Raw genomic sequence first — 8,577 nt, forward strand, 5'->3', positions numbered from 1 at the left:
GCATTGTTTCTGATGTATAAATAGTACAATATCAGCTAGAAAAGGTAATGTCATGTGTTACTTATATAATACCTTTACAGAAGTTCAGTAGGGCGCGCCATTATCCTAATGACCCATGAGCGTGGCTAGAAATTTTTTTTTGGGGGGGTGGGAATGGTTTGGGGATGATTGTTTTCCTCCCCCCCCCCTTCTATTTAAGTTCATAAGTACATAGAAATGCGATTAGGTGTTTTTACATTATCAATCTGCTTTAGATCTAGATTTAAAAACAACATTTCAGCCATGTTCTTTTGTCTTCCAGAGTCTATACAGATATGAATGGAACGCTTTTATTCTAGATTTTTACTTTGGATGCTATATTTTTTGTTACTGCCTAACATTCACATTTGGTCTCGCAAAATTATCAAATAAACTCTAAAAGTATTTCTATATTGTTCTTTGTTCTTTTTTTCCTTTTTACTATCCTTATACTTGTTTCTTGTTCTTATTTTTTATATAACTGCAAATTATCCTAATGCCTCCCTTTGACCTTTTTTTGTGGAGGACACCTTAGTAATTTGTGTGTTAATTGACCCAGTGTGTAGTTTTACTACAACGGGCAAGTACCCATTAAGGCATAAACAAAAAGTGATGTCGGATTTAGTATTAGTATTGATTTCCTTTTAGTGTGTAAGGTAATAATATTATTTTTACTTTGTTTTATAGTATTTTATTACATATTGTTAAATAACATGTAATTAGACAACATTGTTTTATTGCAATACTTTTTTTGTCTATAAAGCAAGTACATATGTGTCACAGTCCAGTTTTAGAACCTCTGTGACATGAAGTGACACGCAGTCACCTATTGTAACATTCCGTGCGGGCAAGCACGAGGTTAGGTGAATAAGTTAAAGGACTCTGAAATAAGGGTCAAAGTTAGTTAGTGAAGAACTCCAGCAGAGAGTGGATGTACGATTTTCTCTGTCTGTAATATGAATGAATATTAATGAATTTGATTTAATGTTAACTTGAGAGTTTTCTTTGGACTTATATTTTGAACATTTCATTGATGTGATTACTTATTCCACGTGGCATGAACAGCCAGTATTTATTGGTGTATATTTAGTGACGGCTGAAGTCGCCAGTATTTTCTGTGATTTATCTATATATATAATAAATTCCACGTCTGCTACCACTGTGTTCATCAGTAATTCTAAATGTTGTCATTGGAGACTTTAGTATATTAGTAATGTTGCGCACTTGCAAATCTAGTGCGTCTAATAAAGTACATCGCTAAGAGGAGTATTATAGCCGTACCAGAAGAGGTACCTACATCACACGGACGTACCCACGCCGCTACGCCTACAGCCAATACCAGGTAGCGACATTTGGTGGCCAGTATGGACCTACAACATTTGGCCTTTGGTGACCAGTAAAGGAGTCTTAAAAGGATCTCAATCGCCTCTATAGTAAACAGCGCAAGGCTACACGTTAGACCGGTACTTTTTTTCTCAAGATGGCGTCTGACTAAACAAGTACCAAATCCAGCCTGCCCACTAGATCCATTCAAGTAACACCTGCATCCTGAGATCCATTCAACGCCAACCCTGTTCCTAGATCTACCGCTGACACCTGTCCGGTGTGAAACAGAAGACGACTCGATTCCTTCTAGATCTAGAGCTACAGATGTCGTCTGAAAGAAAGAGCCATACCATTCAAGACATCGCTTGATGACACTAATGACAGATACACCGCTTCATCACTAGTGCTCGCCACTATTCATCATCGTGGATTACTTGAAGTACTAGACAGAACTTGTATCAACTATAAATTTGAGCATTTGAGCCATCTTATGGCATTGAACTGGATTATTTTTCTTCTACCACTTTAATGCTCATAGTAACGTGTATTCTTAAATTGGATTACTTATAGTATACATGGATTATTATTCTTAAATTGGATTACCTATACATGGATTATCATTCTTAAATTGGATTACCTATACATGGATTATTAGTCAACCACCCAAGCTATTTGAGGATTAAACTACACGAGTCAACAAGAAAAAAGTCTGTAAGTCATTATTAACAAATTAAATACATGCATATGATTATAAAGTACATGGATTTTGCTTTGATATAGCAGTAATTAAACTTGATTGTTAGTAGAGTTAGTAATTGATAACTCTTGGCATTTTTGGAGCCATATTTTGATTTCATTTTTCTAAGTGTTCTTTTAAGGGTGGCTGGAGAGGGACTATCTTATGAACTATCATAACAATAGGATCTATTAGGGTCTATCCTATTTGTTCTTTAACCTCTATAAGGCCCAATGCGTTTGAGGCTCTCCTTGTTGGTACGGAGGTCATAGAATATAGTGGGAAAATATTTATTTAGCTGTTGAGTCTTGTTTGTATTTCTGTCAGTGTACTTAATCTGTATCTATATTGTTGTTTGTTTAAAAGTCCTGTATCCATATATCTGTATTTCTCCTGTCACATTTCTACTTTTTATTAATTTCTTTAAAAGCAGACTGTGTTGTTCTCTATATTGTTTCTGTGTTTGTCCTTTTTACTTATACTGTACATATTTTTCTTTCTCTTACTAATTTACATTTTTTACTATTTTACTCTGGCACAACAGCACACATGTATAACATATATTGATATTTGTGAATATTGAATTTGAATAGTTTATAATTGAGCAACTGAGTAAATTTTGATCTAGATCTATACATTGGACAATTATCACTACATTCTTTCATTACATTGTAACCATTGATTGAATTTTTTATACTATTGTGTAATATACACATGTTAAATAATTGACACACACTGTATTGACAAGTATAACACAGTACATTTTTCTTTTCTCACTTAATTAACTACACAAAGCATTAAACATGTCGTCCTATGACAAAATTTTAGAGCTAGTGAAAGTCCTGGAACTAGAAGGGGATGAGAAAAAGGAATTTATCAAAAAAGAATTAGAAAAGGCTGAGAAGAAAGAAAGGGAGGAAATAGATAGGGCTGAAAAAGAAAAAGATAGAATAGAAAGGAAAGAAAGGGAAGAAAGGGAAGAAAAGAAACAAATTAGAGATAGGGAAGAAAGAGCTGCTGAAAGAGCTCATCAGAAAACATTAAAAGAACTAGAAACTAGACAAAAAGAACTAGAACTAGAAGCTGCCAAAACAAATTCCAACATTAATACCCAACAGTCTACAACAAAGCCATTCATCTCCAAATTCCACAAATACAACTCTAAAGATGAAACACTTGAAAACTATTTAGTCCAATTTGAGCATATAGCCTCAACCTATAGTCTTAACAATGAGGACATGGCCAAACACCTACTAGCAAATTTGTCCGGAGAACCCCTCAACATCATTTCCACTCTAACAATAGACCAAAAGAAAGACTATGCAGCAGTAAAGACTAGATTACTAGAACACTTTGGAAAAAACTCAGATTTCTATCGTAAGCTATTTAGGGACACTAAATTGAAAAAAGATGGGGACTTCAACAGAATAATATTCGACATGAGAACTAACATGATAAAATGGTTAGAGCTAGCAAAATGTGACATCAAAGACCCGACACAAATCCTAGACATGCTACTCATTGACAATGTCCTCAACAACGTGACAGACTTAGTATTTACTTTCCTTAAGGAAAAAAAGATCAAGACAGAGACTGAACTGATAACGAATCTAAATCTATTTAAAGACAGTCACCCTGGACACACGATTGACAAAAGAGACCTACACCAACTAGTAGCCACAGCAACAACATTCAACAACAACAACAATGACAAATTCAAATGGTCCAACACCAAGACTTGTTTCAATTGTGGGAGAAAAGGTCATGTAAAAAACCAATGCAAAGCTCCTATAAACTACAATAACAATTACAGATACAGAAGCTACACTAGTTTATACAGCCCAAACAGCTACAAACAAAACAACAACTACAATAATAGACCACATAGACTACACCAGAGTGCAAGTCCCAATGAAAGAAGAAATTTTGCAAACAGTTACCAACACAATAACTATAATAGAAACAACAGGCAATCTAGAAGGGACCAATATAACTACCACACAAACAACCACCCAAACAACTACAATAGAGGAAACAATAGAAACAACAGTGGCAATAACACCAACACCCATAGAGAGGAAAATGTAGCCTACATGCAAGCAAATAAGTCCAAAATAAAAGTCTTTCCATCCTATGTTAATTCTAAAGAAGTAGGATCAATTCGCGACAGTGGAGCCACGGCAATAATAGTTAAAGCCTCTTTAGTCGAACCAGGACAGTATCTAGAAGATACAGTAAAAGTGACCTATGCAAATATACAAAAATTCGATATTTGCAAGACCGCTAAAGTCCTAATAGAATCACCCTGGATTACAGGAGAACTAGAAGCTATAGTCATGGACACCCCAGCACAAGATCTAATAATAGGCAATGTAGATGGTGTAAAAGATCCAACACTAGAAGAAGTTATGCAATGGGCGGAAGATAGACAAAAATATTCCCTATTTAAACATGAGGCACTATTAGCTCAAACCAGATCACATAAAAAAATAACACCAGAAATAGAATGCCCCACTGTATTACTCAATGAAATAGGCATAACTAGGGAGGAACTAATAGCTATGCAGAAAAATGACACCACAATACAAGACCTCTTAAGCAAAGATTATAACAAGATAAATTTAAATAACCACCATATAGAAATAAACAACTTAGCCATTAGATATAACAGGAAAGAAAACTGTACTAGACTTCAAATCCTGATCCCTAAAACTTTAAGAGCTAAAATATTAAATATGGCACATGATGACCCCACAGCAGGACACTTAGGAAAAAAGAAAGTATATGCTAAGATAGCCAACAAATTCTTCTGGCCAAAGATGGGAAAGGACATTAAGAACTATGTAAACAGTTGCACAGAATGTGCCAAACAAAAAACAGTGACTAGAGCCCCATTAGAAAAATCAGATAAATCTCACTATTTTTGGGACAAAATTGCCATGGACATAATGGGACCCCTAACTACCAGCAGTAAAGGGAATAAATATATTTTGGGTATCATTGACATGTCCACTAGATGGGCAGAGGCATTTCCTCTAAAAGATATAAAGGCTATTGACATATGTAATTGTTTAAAAACACTTTTTCTAAAATTTGGATTCCCTAATAAGTTACTGTCAGACAATGCATCAAACTTTAAGTCCCACCTTAACCAAGCATTTGCAGAAATGACTAACATCCGCCTAGTCCATAGCACTATCTACTCACCACAGGGAAATGGAGTCATAGAAAAATGGAACAGAACTGTAAAACAGATGATATATAAGCTAGAAAGAGACTCAATGAGTACCTGGGACCAGACTCTTAGCTATGCTATATTTGCCTACAACACTAGCATCCATGAAACCACCAAATTCAGCCCCTATGAGCTTGTATTTAACAGAAAACCTAAAGGACCGTTAGAGTTATGGGCTGACAACATGTTAGACTTAGAAAACATAGAACAGTACCATCCTTGGATAATTCAGACCAAACAACAGCTTAGACAAGGAATAAAACTAGCAGAGATAAACATGGACAAAAATCTAGAAAGGCATAGGAAAATAAAAAACAGAAATAGAAAACTAAGAACACTAAATGTAGGTGACCAAGTTTTTGTTAAGATAGAAAACAAACACTGTAAAGATAAGAATGAGGGACCATTTAAAGTTATAGAGAGAATTAATAACAAAGTGTACATCATTGATAAAGATGGTAGAGAATGCAAACTCAATATTGACAAACTTGTAAAATTGGATAAGAGACAAATAACTGACACAGATATAATTGAACCTGATGTAGAAACCAAACACAACATACAAGAACATATAGTAAGCACCATAAACACCACACACAACAGTAGTCCAAACATTGAAAATGATATGTTACAGAACTTGACAGTTAAATATAGTGATGTAATTACACAAAAGCTAGGATGTACCAATCTGATAGAACACACAATAAAACTCAACAAAGCACTACCAACTAAGACAAAAGCCTATAATATTCCTAAAGCATATGAGGACTTAGTTAGAACAGAAATGACCAACTTAATTAAAGATGGGAAGATAGAGAGATCAGAAACATGTAAATATGCATCACCCATGGTCATTGTAAAAAAGAAAGACAGTGGAGTAAGAATCTGCTGTGACTTTAGAGAAATAAATAAATGCACAGTCATAGACCCAGAACCCCTACCAGACACTGACAGCATAATTACAACTTTAAGCAAATCATCCCTATTCACAACAATGGACTTAAACAGAGGCTTCTGGCAGATTAAAATGGACCCTGACTCTAAGGAATATACAGCATTCAAATGCACTATGCCAGGCCTAGAAGGTATCTATGTCTGGAATGTCATGCCATTCGGCTTAATAAATAGTACAGCCACATTTCAGAAATGCATGTCAAAACTATTAGAAGGCATAAATAATGTATTGTCTTATGTAGATGACATTTGTGTTTTCACCAACTCACAACAGGAACACATTCATGTACTAGAGCAAATATTTTCAAGACTAAGAACACACAACATGACATTAGCCCCCAAGAAATTAAACCTAGCTAAGCCTGAAATCCAATTCTTAGGATATTGCATTACCAATGACAAAATTACACCCACTGAAACAAACCTAACAAAGATTAAAAACATAAAAGAACCTAGGACTAAGAAAGACATGAGATCATTATTAGGACTTTGCAACTTTTATAGAAAGTTTATTCCAAATTATGCACAGATAATTGAGCCCCTTGTTGAATTTACCAAAAAGAAGCATGGAAACACAATTTGTATAGATGAAAAAAGTAGACTAGCATTAAGCAACTTAAAAGATAAATTTAATGAGAAACTAGAATTAGCCAGTATTGACCCAACATCAACACTATCACTATACACTGATGCCTCCAACACTGGTATTGGGGCATGCTTACTACAGCAAAGAGAGTCATTTTTTAAGCCAATAGTACACATCAGTAGAACACTGTCTGAAACAGAAAAAAAATACTCAGTGATTGAGAAAGAATTATTAGCCATTGTATGGTCAGTTGTAAAACTCAAGAATTACTTGTTAGGTAGATTTTTTAGCATTAAGTGTGATCACAAACCATTACTGGCACTAAAAAGAAAAGATCTAAAAAATGACAGGATAAACAGATGGACACTCATTCTCTCAGATTACAAATTTGATTTAGAAAGCATTCCAGGACATGAAAATGTAATAGCTGACTTTTTATCCAGATACATAATACATGAAAATGAAACAAGTGAAAATAATGACATTAAACACATTAGCCAGGACATTCTGACAGAGTAAATAAGCAGTACAAAACACTTAGAAACAAGTAGTAGTAATCAACTAAGTTAAATTAACATTCTACACATTTTTAAAATAAGTTATGACACTTTATTGTTACACTTTATTTTCTTTTGGGTCATGATGACATTTATGCTTATGATCAATAACAGATCATCTATTTTCTACTCATTGTATTTCATTGTCAACTTGTAATATGACAAATGCCAGATGTGTTTATTTTGTGTGTATATATTGTATTTCATTACTGATGGTGCACAGCAATGTAAACAATGAGATGTAAACAACAGTGAACTACTTGAACTGTTGACCTAAATTTTTTTTCATAACAACTCACAGATGTAAATATTGTCTAAAATTTTGTACACACCTGAATACTACAATGAATGTTTATAAACATGGAAATTTGTTTACTATTGTACTTCAATACTACACTCAGACTATTTATAGTAGTCTTATGCAAGGTCAACCTTGAACTGGATTGACATGTATCTGAAAATTTTTTTTTTTTTTTTTTATTTTTCTTGATGATGGCAAAACTTAGAATAATATTTTGACACAGCACATCACAGTTGTAAATAAATATGAAATTTTTTTTCTGTAATCATTTTGAGTAAATTTACTCAGTGTGTCAAATGATACACATTGATAATGTTGTGCATCTACAATTATAGTAAAACATTGGATGTGGAATAACTTGTATATTTTTCTCTTTTTTATATTCATTAGCATGTGATTGCATGTACAAATTTTTTTTTTCAGTACAAATGTATGCATAAAGTTTGTTAACACTTGATGGAGGTACTTTTCATTACAATTAATGTTACATTTCAGTGATTTTGCTCTCAGTGAATTAAGTATATAAATGATTTTTTTGGACTCAGTAATTTATATGATTTTATACATAATTACTAAGATTATATAAGATGATATGAGCAATTGAAGTGAACTTACAGCACTTGATAGAATAATGGACTAAGCTCACATATATTTGTACAGTGATATATATTTGTCAAAGATTTTTGGTCAAAAATCTTTTTGGAGTGTGGGGCGTATGTCACAGTCCAGTTTTAGAACCTCTGTGACATGAAGTGACACGCAGTCACCTATTGTAACATTCCGTGCGGGCAAGCACGAGGTTAGGTGAATAAGTTAAAGGACTCTGAAATAAGGGTCAAAGTTAGTTAGTGAAGAACTCCAGCA

At 33.8% G+C, this 8,577-nt stretch overlaps 1 protein-coding gene across 2 annotated transcripts in view; it reads left to right on the top strand.

The window, feature by feature from the left end:
• Positions 1 to 549: 549 nt before the first annotated feature.
• Positions 550 to 8,577, top strand: part of LOC106063614 (uncharacterized) — a 36,000-nt gene continuing 27,972 nt past the window's right edge. The window contains exon 1 of one of the 2 annotated variants that reach the window (XM_056010078.1): positions 550 to 674. The gene's annotated coding sequence lies outside the window, so the exon portion shown is untranslated. The remainder of the gene's footprint in view (positions 675 to 8,577) is intronic. The other variant, XM_056010074.1, reaches the window with a different exon arrangement.

The sequence above is a fragment of the Biomphalaria glabrata genome, chromosome 14 (genome assembly GCF_947242115.1).
Source record: "Biomphalaria glabrata chromosome 14, xgBioGlab47.1, whole genome shotgun sequence".
NCBI lineage: Eukaryota > Metazoa > Mollusca > Gastropoda > Planorbidae > Biomphalaria > Biomphalaria glabrata.